This window comes from Mercenaria mercenaria, chromosome 6 (assembly GCF_021730395.1).
Source record: "Mercenaria mercenaria strain notata chromosome 6, MADL_Memer_1, whole genome shotgun sequence".
Classification (NCBI taxonomy): Eukaryota; Metazoa; Mollusca; class Bivalvia; order Venerida; family Veneridae; genus Mercenaria; species Mercenaria mercenaria.
Window position 1 is genome coordinate 19,204,613 of NC_069366.1, and position 15,774 is coordinate 19,220,386.

The following is a 15,774-nucleotide window of genomic DNA, read 5'->3' on the forward strand; positions in this document are numbered from 1 at the left end:
CCGGTGGCCGGTAGCGTCCATTGTTTGACTGTACATTTTATCCCCCGACAGGTTATAAAAAGTCGAGAAACAGAAAAAAATCCTACAAAAAGTCGAGGGTAAAAATTAAGCCGCGCCGTTTTGTTTTTCTATAACGGTCTCATAAAATGTCGCGGCGAAAAAGAGTATTTTAGCCGCGATATTTTATGCAGACGGAGTGACTTGAATACATCATTCTGTTCTTTTCAAAACTGATCTCAAGCTGGCAGTAGCAGTAACAGTGAAAGCGTAAAACTAGCAGCAGCGGTAGCAGTAGCAACAGTAGCAGTTGTAGCACTAGCGAAATCCTGACATCAGCAGTAGCAACAGCACTTGTAGCAGCAGTAGAAGTAGCAGTTGCAGAAGTAGCATTAGCAGTGATAGTAGCAGCAGGCGTAGCTACAGTAGCAGTAGTAGCAGCTGCAGCAGTAGCAATAGCAGAATTAACGGAAGCAGTAGCAACAGTAGCAGAAACGTGAAGTTGGCAGTAGAAACAGCAGCACTAGCAGCTGTTGCATCAGCAGTAAAAGTTGCAGAATCTGTGCTAGCAGTAGTAGTAATAGCAGAAATAGTAGCAGCAGTACCAGTAGCAGCAGCAACAGTAGTAGCAGTAGTAGTAGTAGTAGTAGCTGTAGCAGCAGAAGCAGTAAAAACAATAGTAGCAGTTGCAGAGGCTGTAGTATCAGTATCAGTAGCAGCAGTAGCAATATCACAGCAGCAGCAGCAGTAGCAGAGGTAGCAAAAACGTGAAAAAGGCAGCTACAGCAGTAGCTGTTGCTGTTGTAGCATTACCTGTAGCAGCAGTAGCAACAGTCGTAGTAGCAGCAGCAGCGATAGTAGTAGTAGCAGTGGCAGTAGCAGCAGCAGCAATAGCCTTAGTAGTAACTGTAGCAGCAGTAAAAGTAGGAGCGGTAGCAGAAATTGAAAAGTGAAGTTGGCAGTAGCAGTAGCCAATACTAATCAAAGCGCTGAAAGCATAGAAAGGTTGAAACCTTTCGATATGCTGTTAACAAATTATAATCTGAAGAAATACATGCTGTTCTGGGAAGAAGTGTGTATGTAGCCTTCACTTTCAAAGCAGCTGGTATCAAAAGAATGAAGGTAGTTATCCACCGGATATGCCACCGTGGTCTACTCAGTTGTAGTCCATATTAATATATAGTGCAATTTCCCCGCCCAGTAAACGCTGTTTTCATGTCAAATATTAGCTTTATTGATGCTCAATTGAAAAGAAAAATTCTGCTGATGTTTTTAAGCTACGTTATATGCTTCAAGAAGTTAGTCGAAGCTGTTTTGTAAAATGAAAGTTAAAGTATGTATTTCCTGATGTCTACCTATACAAGTAGTAAAATATATCTTTGATATCGATTTAAAATATGAGCAGACGATGTTATGAGAAAAATAGAGGGTCATTCAAATGTCTGTGCACCCTGAACAATGAGAACAATGGAGAGTAGGTTAACGCAGCCTAAACAAAGACACTGGTGACGGACTCGCTTAGGTATGACGTAATCGGTATCAGACGATGTTTTCTAAACAATGTTTATTCAACAGTAACTATAAAATCATTGTGTATATAAATGTGCTCCCGATGTTCCCAAACTGCGCATATCATTTAAGAAAGATTAAACAAACAAAACAGTCATTGTGGTCCTACTGCTCATAAGGTTATCAGACTATTCTCCAAGTATTTGTCAATAATCAGATCTCCAACAGTTCAACTCCAATATTATTTATTTTTATATAATTGTAAGTTGACGCATATTTCCAAGAATTACTAAATTTTGGTGATAAACTAGAAATCAAAAGAATTATCAAGCGTAATTTAGAAGGATATGAAAATAATATCGTAGAATCAGACTACAGGCAATGCACATCGTACAGTACCAGAATGCACTTACTGCAGCCACAACACCCAGAATAGTTCAACTCCAAGAATTCAACACTTCAAAGTTCAACTCCAAGATAATTCTCAAAGTAATCAGATCTCAAGGATTATAAATTTGCTCAACTCCCTTGTTCATCAATGTTTGCCAGGTTTCAAGTTGTGTGTTATAGCGTTTTGAAAAATAACGAACAAATCTACAGTTGGCAGCGGGCTGCATCAATAACAATTAATATATAATAGTCTGCCAATATATTGAGAAAATGTGACTTCTGATGGCATTTTTTGTTAATGCTCGGACATTAGTATAAAAGAGTTCCTTAGGATCGAACATGAAATTTAAAAGGGGCTGTCACCTTCTAGGGTTCCTAATTACAGTACAATTGGGTCAAAGGTAAAATAAATGCATTTACAAATAAACTATGCCGCTATGCATTCGTTTTATTTTCATATACAATCTAAATTAGTTTAAATATTGTCTCTCAACGCCCTTTAGTATTTTGTAAATAAAATTGATGAAAATATACAAACTATATATATAATATATATATAATATTATATAGAATAATATATATCTGGGAAAAGTGGCATACGATGGCAAAGTGTGTTTTACTTGACATATTTGCTAATCTTTATATGTGGATGAACTAGAGAAATATTTTTGGAACTGTCGTATCCAAGGGTTGTTACAATGTTATTTCAAGGTCACAGACATGTCAAGGTCAACACTGAACTTTTAAAAATGACTTCTATGTTATTAAAGGTAGTCAAAAATTGCGTATATTAATAATATACATGTATATTCAACAACTTTTCTAACTCCACACCTGTTTTATTACCTTCATCGCCAAATTTTGACAGATTTAAATGAATGTTTTACACAATGTTAAATGATTATTTTATTATAATATAACATAAAAACGATCATAGCCTGATGTAAATTCATTTAACTGTAAGGGTAACATTAAGGTAATCCTTAAATTAAAAGTCACATAATTAGGAAATTCCAAATCAAGGTAGTACACTTTGATCCTATTAATTCAATAAAATTCAAATTATTATATTCTGAATGTTCAACACTGTTAAATTCTACTGGAACATCCGGCTATATTTTCAATATGAACATGTTAATATTTTTATCAGGTTTGTGACGTCATTAATGACACCACATTAATGACAAAATTGATTAATCCCGCAGGTGGCAGTAGTTACCGCATACAGACCAGCACCAAGTTGCATTCATTTTGTGCCATTTATTTGGGAAAGGTGGGGGTACCTTATTTGAACGAATGTACGCACATTTGATATCGCCTATTTGATTGAACTGGTCATTAAACAATGTGTTCAATTTTCATTCGAATCTGTCAAAATTTGGCAGAGATAAGAACAAAAGTCAGGTGTTGAGTTAGAAAAATTGTTGAGCAGTTGATTATAAAATGACACTGCAAATGCATTTCTTGCATTTCAGGCAGCAATACAATTTGAATTTAAGCTTTGAACTGACTATAAAAAGAAAATTTACGTATTGTATACCTTCTGAGAATCGTGTGCGAAAGAGAAAATATGATAGGTTTTGAGGAAGAAGACTACTGTGACAGCGGATAATGAATTACACATAAATGTATAAAATTCTCATGTAAATAGTTAAAATTACTTTACTGTCATGTATACAAACAAGTATTGTTAGCTCAGTCAGTAGGGCGCAGATCTAAGGATCGCGGGGTCGTGAGTTGGCAGTTACGTTCGGGGAAAAGGCTTAGTACTACTTTTAGCGACTCCAGAACACTGATTAGATTAACTGATATCCGTTAAATGACTAAAATACCGTGGAAAGCAACATACATAATATATGGAATCCTTCTCCAGCCCCTAAAGAAATAATTTCAAATCTGGTGATGATTCATTACATGATATATATTTATGTTAATTTGTCCACGCCACGCAGGTGATGGTTAAATAGGACCATTTTAGAAGAATAACTGAAATACTGGTCACAACATAGGTGTACACAGTACATGACAGAACAGATCTGTAGGATTTCAACTAGTTAATATATACACTATTCCCTTGATTTTCTGTTTTAGAAACACGAGAATGATAACTTCCATTAAAACAAAATATCAGAACGTACGAAAAGCTTATTCTATAGAAATAACCTTAGTCATTTTAAATTTTGCAAGTCTCAAATGCAATAAATCTATTTGAAGTTTTTTATTTTACATCTCAGATTCATAAATATCACCAAAAAATTACAAGTTTGTATTAGAATGTAGCAAAAATGGCGAAAATCTGAAGTTTATAACAAAATTGCACTTACTGACCTTTCACCTTGTGCTGTGACCTTACTATGACCCTTAAAAGGCGACAGCCCCCTTGAAAAGTTTCCAATTTTTATAAAGTTAACAATGAATATGGCTGTCGAGCATTAACAAAAAATGCCATCAAAGGCAATTTCTAGGCCTCTTTTTTTGGATATATAGGCAGACTATAATTATTTTTGACGTAATCAATGCTACTTTCTATGTTCACAAGTCTATTGTACATAAAATGTTTGAGTAAATATTTTCTTGACAAAACGTTATGTATTATGTAACGTGTTACTTTTTTAGACACAGTGAAGCGATGTAGTAATATATACTAAAACACATAAAAAGTAGTAAAACTTAAACAAATATTTTGACTCAGTTTTACATCAATCGTGAAAACAAATATCAAAAAAATAAAATTAAATATAAATCGGTCTTTATCAAAGCTGTTCTAAAATAGAAAAATTTAAGAATAAAGGGAAATAATTCAAAAATTTAGTCCATTTTCAGACGAAATCAAACAATTTCTTATATAGCAAACTCCTACGCAGTGATCTCCCTTGCCACTTGAAATACTGCGTAGGAGGTAGGAAGAATCGCAGGTATATACATGTACAAAAATGATTCAGATCAAATGCTGTTTTATAACTGATGAGTGCAATATGTTATATTAAGGCTAAATTAGAGAAATCTTTATAATATGTTTCGAACTCTTTTTATCAGCATATTTTCATGCGCTTCGGTCACATTCGGGGTTTTCTGATAATGTTTTAAAGGAATACATCTTCACTTTTCAAATTAACCATGATCGATGAGTCAACAGACCTAAAAACATATTTTTCATGCAAAATGACGCATTCTTTAACTTTATTGCATTTACATATGTATGAAAATATCAACGGACTGTAGAACAATGTTCAGAGAACAGTTTATATAAATACAAATATCTGTCGATTAGCCTGAAAAAACGGGTTAATCTGCCTTTCAGTGAAAACTGTCAGTATGATATTCTTGCAAGCTCAAGAATACGATAATTATAGGTCTCATCCGCTTCGCGGTTTTAACCTAAAAACGTGAATCGGCAGTAGTAGAAAAATAACGTGACATTCGCAGTGGCAATAGTAGCAGTAGCAGTAGTTTGTGAAACTGGCAGCAGCAGTAGTAGCAAAAACGTGTGTCATTAATTCTACTACTACTATTACTATTAGTCTGCTGTTATTGCTGATACTACTATTACTGCTTCAATTGCTACTGCTAAAACTGCTACTGCTGCTACTGTTCCTTCTGCTACTGCTAATGCTAATTCTGCTACTGTAATGTGCTAATTCTTCTACTGCTGATGTTGTTGCTGTTACTACCTTTGCTACTGCTATTGCTGCTTCTGCTACTGCCAGTATCTTATTTTCTAAGCTTTCTACCGCTAATAATACTACTAACTTTCCACACGTCTTTTAAATCTCGTTTTACTTCCGGGTGAATCACGCTTTGCATTTGCATTTTTATAAAATGTCGCGGATTAGCTCTTTTTTAAAGAAGCCGCGACTTTTGATAAGAGACATTTCCAGCCTTAAATCAGGTGTTTAAACTCGACTTTTTGTGGATTATTGTACTATGTAGAAAGTAAATGTCGCGGTTTCGTCCGTAATTTCCTTCTTACGACAGATGTGTGACAGAAAAACTCGAGAGTTTCTCTTGGCCGCGATATTTTATACAATTTCGACATAAAATCTTGCGGATTTGAAAGTTGCCCGCGACATTTTATTAACTGACAGTAAAATTTCTCGTGGCTTTAAAATGGACGCTACCGACCATAGCGCCGGGAAAAATGCTAACATATTTAATCTAATACTTTATGTAAACGAATACAGATGTAGGGGTATTCCTCCTATCAGGCGTTTACGGATATTACATGTACACAATGTCATTCATATTTTGTTTTGTCTGATTCGAGTCTAGATCTATGTACCCTACGCTACCGGCAACATGACATTAGTTCATTACCAGTTGACAGTTTTACCGGTGGTTTTTGAAAAATCTGCAAAGAATTTTCCAAAAATAAATCCTAATTTTCATTTTTGTACTTTCGGTTTTAAAATTGATCTACATTTATAAATCTTTATAAATATATAAATGAGTTACACACATGAAGTACTATATATCAATATTTTTGAGTGGAATAAGCTACGTTATTGACCGTTTAGGTTTATCAAAAGTTCTACTTTCGATTTGAATTCCAAGTACACCTCGTCAGCTAATTACAAACGCTGGCGCATGTGCGGAATAACGGCAGACGTTTCAGCGAGATCAAGACGTTGAATTTGTGAGTAGACCTAATTTATTTTTTTTGTTACATCCATAATGTATTGTAACTGTTCTTTAACACTTTGTTTAGTGTACCAGGTCAAATTACGTAGAACTACGAAATTTTCATCAGAATTTTCTCGCATCTTTCACAAGTTTCTCGTGATACTTTCATATTTTTTTTTTATTTATTATGTACTTTTGTATTCGACACTTATAATTATGACCCCTTACATAAATCAAGAACCAATATTGACTGGTCTGTAGAGTTAAACAATAAAACTTGAAATTTAAGATTATGAACATTTTGAAGCGATTCGGTAAGTAGTCTATGTGAGTACTAAATGCAAACCTGATATGGTGTTTAATGAAATTTAAAGCAGCATGCCTCCAGATTTGGCTAAAAAATAGTCTTTCAATCAAATTGAAGTTTGGTCATATTAGAGATTTTCAACTTACTTTGACGCGGACTGCGGACAGTGGACTCAGACTACTTACAGTAGGGGTTTTCTCAAAATATTTAAAGGTTCGCAAAAAAGAAAACATACTTGGAGTATATATGATTCTTTTACTTTTGCCTTTACTGTACAAATTTGTGTATTGTAATATAATTATCTGCTATTATGCAATATTGACCTACGTTTGAAAATATATGGATAGTGAACGGGCGACATTTAAAACACGTAATGGCAATATTCCGATGTCATCTAAATACTCTGTCGCATTTTACTTGCGCTAAGCAGGATCTTCAGTTATCCGTATGCTTTAACATTTCGTTTTTATATTTTGAGACATTTCTGGCGTTACTTAATCTCCACATGACATGCGAAGTTTCGAACCCACTTTACCACAATACCTCACCTTAATATGTTCATGCATTAAAAATATAACTTGAAACATGGATTTGAAGATAACGGCGACTCCTTGTTTTAATATGTGTCCGTCAATACAATTCCTAGACTATTTTTTCCTAACAACAAAATAAGAAAAAAATACAAAATATAATCGTGAAAAAAAAAAAAACATTCTGAATGAAATGAAAGTCCGTTTAATTTTTGTTGCACAGTATAAATACCGTGTTCTCGTAGACTTCTGTACGAAAAGGTTTTTTTTCCATTAATTTTGATAATTGTTTTTACTGTTCGATAAAATAGAAGACGGTTTTATTGAAATATCTTGAATGATTTAGTTCAACACTTTGTCTAAACATGCAGGAAGTTTTTATACATGTATCTTTCAACACCGTCGAAACGAGACCCTATAAATAACCGTATTTTAGCTAAAACATCATGAATGAGTCGTGTATCAGCATGTTTGGAAATAAACAAAGGAAATAGCCTCTTCGTATTTACATAATCTGATATCAGAATCGCATGTTAAAAGTTGTTTTAAATATACTATCTTAAAGTGACTACTAAGTATGGATTATCAGTTTCTACAGGAATTAAATCTTTAAGTACTATTAAAACTGGCTTTCAAAATGTCGATCTAAAACTCAGTGGAGACCGAAACTTGTTTTGTGAACATTAGGCATGGGACGCGTCCAAGGTCAAATTCAGATCATATTCAAAAACTGTTTTAGGGCCAGTGCATGCATAGAATTGTCTACGAAATTATATTTTTGACACCATTTGAGCAATTCTGTGTGGTCATTTGGTACAACCAGCTTAGTAGTCGAGGCTAGCCTTTATCATTATTGACAAAGCCTTTTTAGCCGTGTACCTTTTCGAACACATGCATACATAATGGTATGTGTAGATACTCGGCTTTGGGGAACTTGGACAAAGATTTAAACTCATGAAAACTCACGGTATATATTGGTTTAAAAAATTACAATGTAGCCATCTGTTATAGCCTGATAACGTGACCGGGAAAACTGAATTCATTCAGTACCGTATTGAAATGAATTTGTAGGGTTTGAAATAGTTCAGAATATACATGTATAATACCAAAATAAGACACTTTTCACCGCGGTGCATTAAACTGTCACGCTTTGTATCACTATATACATTCTTTGATACTAAATATTCAAATAACTTGTAGCATAATTTGTTTTGATTTCCTTATTTGAAAACGGCGAACCTCTTGCGGCACAGGGGAAGCGGGTCTGTCTCCTTATAAGGTGGTCATTGGTTCAAATCCTTGAATAAAAGATATGTTGATCGTTGAATAATCAGCCGTTTTCACTGCTAACGAATACTGGCTAGAACCTCACGAATATAAAAGATAAAAGGAGATTTTTTTTAATGCGCCCACGCTGTTAAGAATGCTTGTAAGACAAAATACATGTAAATCGTTAATTCAAATATACATTACAAAGGATATTAATAAATCTTATAACTGTCTTTTCTCGGACAGTATTACATGCTAAATATGCCGCTGTTCAGTTTTGCATAAAAATGTATATACAGTTTGAGAAAACCCCTATAGTAAGTTCGCAGTCCGTGGTCCGCAGTACGCGTCGAAGAATCTCTATTAGAGATTTTCAACTTACTTTGACGCGGACTGCGCACAGCGGACTGCGTACTTACAGTAGGGGTTTTCTCAAAATATTTAAAGGTTCGTAAAAAAAGAAAACATACTTAGGGTATATATGATTCTTTTACCTATATGTGTAGTAACTTTTGCCTTCATTGTACAAATTAGTGTATTGTGATATAATTATCTGCTATTATGCAATACCTACGTTTGAAAATATATGGATAGTGAACAGGCTACAATTAAAACACGTAACAGCAATATGCAGATGTCATCTAAATGCTCTGTTGAATTTTACTTGCGTTAAGCAAGATCTTCAATTATCCGTATGCTTTAACATTTTGTTTCTATATTTTGAGACATTTCTGGCGTTAATTAACCTCCGCGCGAATCGAACGACATGACATGTGAAGTTTCAAACCAACTGTACTACAATACCTTAGCTTAATATGTTCATGCATTAAAAATATAACTTGAAACATGGATTTGAAGATAACGGCGATTCCTGGTTTTAATATGTGTCCGTCCATACAATTCCTAGACTAGTTTTTCCTAGCAACAAAATAAAAAAAATGCGGTACAAAATATTATTGTGGAAAAAAATAAAGCATTCTGAATGAAATGAAAGCCCGTTTAATTTTTGTTGCACAGTATCAATACCGTGTTCTCGTAGACTTCTATAAGAAAAAGGTTAATGTTTTTCATTAATTTTGATAATTGTATCTAATGTTCGATAAAATAGAAGTTTTACTGAAATATCTTGAATGATTTACTTCAACACTTTGTCTAAACATACAGGAAGTTCTCATACATGTATCTTTCAACCCCGTCGAAACGTGATCCAATACATTACCAATTTTTAGCTAAAACATGCTCAATTAGTCGTGTATCAGCATATTTTGAAATAAACAAAGGAAATAGCCTCTTCTTATTTTCATAATCTGATATCAGAATTGCATGTAACAAAGGTTGTTTTAAATTTACTATCTTAAAGTGTCTACTTAGTATGGGTTATCAGTTTCAACAGGAATTTAATCTTTAAGTACTATCAAAACTGGCTGTCAAAATGTCGATCTAAAACCAAGCGGAGACTAAAAATTGTTTTGTGAACGTTAGGCATGGGAAGTGTCCAAGGTCAACTTCAGATCATATTAAAAAAAATGTTTTATGGCCAGTGTATGCATAGAATTGTCAACGAAATTATATTTTTCATTATTGACAAAGCCTTTTTAGTCGGATACCTTTTCGAACACATGCATACATATGGTATGTGTAGATACTCGGCTGTGGGAAACTTGGACAAAGATTTAAACTCATGAAAACTCACGGTATATTGTTTAAAAATTTATTAAGTAGCCATCTTTTATATCCTGATAACGTGGCCGGGAAAACTGAATTAATTCAGTAGCGTATAATAGGCCCAAGCGTTCTAGGCCCAAGCATTCATGAGTTATTGTCCGGAAACCGTTTTACTGTTCCTGGTCACTGTGACCTTGACCTTTGACCTACTGATCTCAAAATCAATAGGGGTCATCTACTTGTGATGACCAACCTCCCTATTAACTTTAACGATCCTAGTCCCAAGCAATCTTGAGTTATCATCTGAAAACCGTTTAGCTGTTCAGGGTCACCTTGATCTTTGACATACTGACCTCAAAATTGATAGAGGTCATCTCTTAGTTATGACCAACCTCAGGGTCACTTTGACCAGGACCTTTAATATACAGATCTCAAAATCAATAGGGGTCATTTGCTGGTAATGACCAACCTTTCTATAAACTTTCATGATCCTAGGCCAAGCGTTCTTGAGTTATCATCCGGAAACTGATTGGTCTACATTCCGCCCGACCGATCGACCGACAGACCGACCGACATCTGCAAAACAATATACCCCTCTCCTTTTTCGAAGGGTGGGGGATAAAAAGAATAAGTTTACGGTGTCTTGTTTATAAATACGGTAGCCGAAAGATTTGAGTAGATACATTAATAAAAAAGATATAAAAGATGAAACGATATTTTTTAAATGCGCCCACGCTGTTAAGAATGCTTGTAAGACGAAATACGTGTATATCGGTAATTCATATATACAATACAAAGGATATTAATATATCTTATAACTGTCTTTTCTCGGATAGTACGTATTACATGCTAAATATGGCGCTGTTCAGTTTTGCATAAGAAAACGTATATACAGTTTGAGAAAACCCCTATAGTAAGTTCGCAGTCCGTGGTCCGCAGTACGCGTCGAAGTAAGCTGAAAATCTCTAATATGAACATCAGAATATGAATTTTTGTTTCTAACATAATTTAAAAGTTCCAAATCAAATAAATAAAAAAAAATAAAGATATGACCGGTTCGGGAATCGAACCCCAGACCGCCGCGGCAATAAAGACATTTTCCAGTCGTCGTATCCAATAGCGCTATAGCTGAAGTAGTGAATAATGACTTCAAAATATATATATTTATAATGGAGACAAAAGCGTGACAAACGCTTTTCGATTTTCATCGTAAAAAGTAGTAAAAACAGCAAATTTTCATGCGTTTCCGTAACATAAAGTTTGTCAGTAATTAAGTTTTAAAGCCGTCTTAAGAAATTAGCATTTATTTCAAGATATCTAAAAAAATTGTTTTTGTTGCCGAACGATCTGGAGGCATGCTGCTTTATGATATCAATGGCGGACGAATAGTTATCAATATTGAAACGTAGCAATTGAAAACTCAAAAATCAAAAACGAAATACCGGTATTATCAAGTACCCCGCATTGCGTAGATACACTTTCAACGTACTGAATTGAAGAAAATCAAGTAACATAATTATACTCATTTTTAACTCCGTTTGGTGAGAATGCATTCGTTATTTCGCGAATTTATAGTGCACTTTTGCGGTATTTTGTCACTGTCAGGGTCTATCCGGCGTATCAATTTAATTCAAATTCATTCAGGCACAAGATCATAAAACATAACAGTAAAAATACAAATATACTAGTATAAGAAATATATTTAAAATGCTTTGATTTGAATTTTACAAAAATCTTAAAAATAGATATGCTAATTAATACATGAAAGATTAAGTCAAGTATATTTAAAATATTATGACATAGAATACAGATACGATCTTAACATCTGGGATGACCCATTAAAGTAAAACTATTCACTCATTTCCAACAGGGTTCCGGCGTATGCCGATATGCGCCGTTCTTACGAGATATGCTATTAATAAGAGGAAAATAATATATTTCGGGTGAATATTTGGAAATTTGTGGTTAATACCAGTAAAGGTAGAAACATACCGTAAGAAATATATTATTTGGAACAGGCAACAATAGAAAATCGTAACAAATTATAAATTTACTTTTATATTTGCAGCCCACACGGCTTATTTGAAACTCACGTGGCTTGCGTACGCCGAAGCGTTCATTTATTAAAAACCGGCGAGAATTATTTTCTTGCCACTCACGTGGCCGGCGTTTTCCAGGTTGAGTGAAAAACGAATTGACCCGATAGAATCCAATGTCCGAACAAGGACATTTTCTAGCCTTGGACGGGTTTAAGATTGTCCGCAGACTATATTAGTATCCCAGATGGCGCTACTTGCCACATAGGGGTCAGCACCAGATAAATGAACGTCCGATTGTTACTGTTGTTTAGTTTTATTTAAATTAACTAACTATTAAATAGTGCGTCCAATTTCGTTGAAGTAAGGCAATATTTAAACGTCGTAAAAACTAGGTAGTTGTCGATTATATATGTTCAACTTTTCAAAAATAAGATTGTCCCATTTTCAGAAAACAAAATTTTATTTCATTACAATGTCATTGAAAACTTTTAAATAGGCACAGTTTTATTTACACTAACAATTAAACAAAACTTTTGACGTTGTCAATGTGAAATCGATACATACATGCTTTATTTAGCTAAAATGTGTTAGTTATACATGCATAGTATATTTTAACTAATAGTTAGTTGTTCATGATATTGAACAAAAACATCAATTATAAGACTTGCGATAATAATAATGATAATAATGATAATAATAATAATGGTGGTGATGATGATGATGAAGTACGTAATTATTTCATGATGAGACAGTATTAAATTTTGGATTGTTCAAAAATTGCAACATCTGGCAAAAGCAATGTCTACAATAATTATTATGACAAATGGTTCAAAGATTTACAGTATTGTTGTATCGACCTGTCCGCTTAGTTCAATAGGGAGAGCCACAGTCTACGGGTCGCGGGGTAATGAGTTCGATCATAGGGCGGACCGTATGTTCTCCATGACGATTTGAACTGAAATCATTTGTTCTCCATCTCTGATTCATGTGGGGAAGTTGGCAGTTAATTGCGGAGAACAGGTTTGTACGGGTTAAGAATTTAGGAACACTGGCTAGCTAAATTGTCCGCTGTTACATAACTGAAATACTATCGAAAAACGCCGTTAAACCAAAAAACAAACAAATATTTCGTACAGACATTTAGATGTTTGATTTTCACCTATAATATTTCATATCTTTCATGGAACATATTACGTGATGATATATCAATACCCATCCCCCATTTATTGTTACAGTAAATTTATACACACAACTTTTATAAATCAAAGCCTTAAGATGTCTGGTGGTTTGCGGGTTTTGCTATAGTTATTTTCATTTTAAATGCCAATCTATAAATATACATGTATAAGAAACAAATACTAATGTGCCTCATATCTAAGGTAAACTCTGCCTGACCTTACATGAACAGCTGGAAGTCAGTGATGTAACCATGGGCTGGAATACCTAATCATTGACAGATCTTATATAATCTAAATAGCCAGTGTGAATGGATAGAGGATGAATAAGAACTGCTTGATCATTGATAATTCATCCGCCTTGTTCATGAATGGGACTACTTTGTGTAGCACATGAACAAATTGCTTTGGATGTGATTTGGAATCAAATAAAGATACTACATGATTGTCAGAAATACACTTAACTTTGGTAGCGGGATAAACCCGCAACCAAAAATGGTTTTAGGTATTATACTTACAGTTCTTCATTTCGAAAACATTTCATTCTATCGCCGGCTCTTTTGAGATATATAAAAAGGCTTATGGGGCAGTGAATATATTCTATTCACACATGTTCTATCCACATGTGTATATTGCTTTCCTTGTATTGAAATACGTCATTGAATAATGAAGTTCAAACAACACAATGACAAATCGAATTTTAACAAAACTTGTTTATTTGCACTCTGAAACAAATTGAGAATACAACTGTATTGAATACAACTGTATTGAATGAGCTGATTTGGCTGTTGGCAATACAGTCGACATAACTTGTATGTAAAAATAACTTGGTCCAATAAAACGTATTTCAGATCATACTATAACTGCAGCTTGCTTTGTGTTTGAATTATATAAAGACAGTAAATCTAATTTGTGCCGCGCCATGAGAAAACCAACATAGTGCATTTGCGCAGTCTGATCAGGATCCATGCTGTTCGCTTTCAAAGCCAATTGCAATTAGAGAAACCGTTAGCGAATAGCATGGATCCTGACCAGACCGCGCGGATGCACAGGCTGGTCTAGATCCATGCTGGTTGCAAATGCACTATGTTGGTTTTCTGATGATGCGGCTCATTCAAGTACTGTGATAAAAACATTTTTTCATGACTGTCACTATTCCCTTACTTTTGCAATTGTTCAACCTAATAATTCATGTGATTTGGCAGATGGCATTTCTATAGCGGCATGCATGCTTTTATTCCCCGAAACGTTTTATATATATAAACGATATAACGAACAAAAAAGAACCCGGAACGGGGACAAAATATCGTAAAATTATAAAATGACTTCAGACGCTTGCTTAGTTTTTCTTAAATTTTAATATAAAAGTCACAAACTAGTTTCGCCGTGAATTGCTCATCAGTGTTTATTTAAATATTTATTAAAATTTAAGAAAAACTAAGCGAGCGTGTGAAGTCATTTTACGATATATATGTGTGTGTGTGTGTGTGTGTGTGTGTGTGTGTGTGTGTGTGCGTGTGTGTGGGTGAGTGGGTGGGAGTCGGTGTGTTCGGGTTAAACGTCTTTTTTCAACGACGGCTTCTGCTTGTAGCAGTGAGCACAAATGCCAAACTTTATAATCGACGGTGTCCACTTGTAGCAGTGCCCAGCTTTGTAGTGCTGCCTCACTGGAATATCACGCCGTAGACACGTGGTATGAATTATACTGACACCGGGCTGACCAGTCCTAGCACTAGACTAAGCTGCTATATGTAGTACCGTTTTTTACGTCTTTGGTATGACGCGGCCGGGGATCGAACCCACGACCTCCCGCACTCAAGCGGACGTCGAAGCGGACGCCACTAGGCTACCGATGCTGTATATAATACTTATTCTTATTTGCTTTTGATAATTTCCGTTGTGAAATTTAATATTAGATACGTCACACATATTTTATCTAGCACTATCAGTGATCAACTTTCGTACCGAATTGATTTTTTTTAACCCTTTCTAAAATTTTAGGTTGCCATTACTCATGAAAATGATACTTAGAGTTTCAGACCAAGTTTATATAATGTAATATGTGTGCAGCAAATGTTAGAAAATAGCAAAGTCAGCCTTTTTTTATCATGCAACAAAATTGTTCATTCAGAGCTAATCCTGGTTTATTTATTATCTTTTTTCTTTGTTTGATATAAATTTATCATGCTTTTCACCGAGTGTGTGTTTTTTTTTTGTTAGTTGAAAATACACAATGAAGAAATTAGTATTTTTGTTGCAATCTTTGTCGAAAT

The 15,774-nt window shown here is 34.4% G+C and overlaps 1 protein-coding gene across 1 annotated transcript in view; it reads left to right on the plus strand.

Moving 5' to 3' along the window:
* The first annotated feature begins 6,465 nt into the window (after positions 1–6,465).
* Positions 6,466–15,774, plus strand: part of LOC123549491 (sacsin-like) — a 53,108-nt gene continuing 43,799 nt past the window's right edge. The window contains exon 1 of the mRNA XM_053545301.1: positions 6,466–6,529. The gene's annotated coding sequence lies outside the window, so the exon portion shown is untranslated. The remainder of the gene's footprint in view (positions 6,530–15,774) is intronic.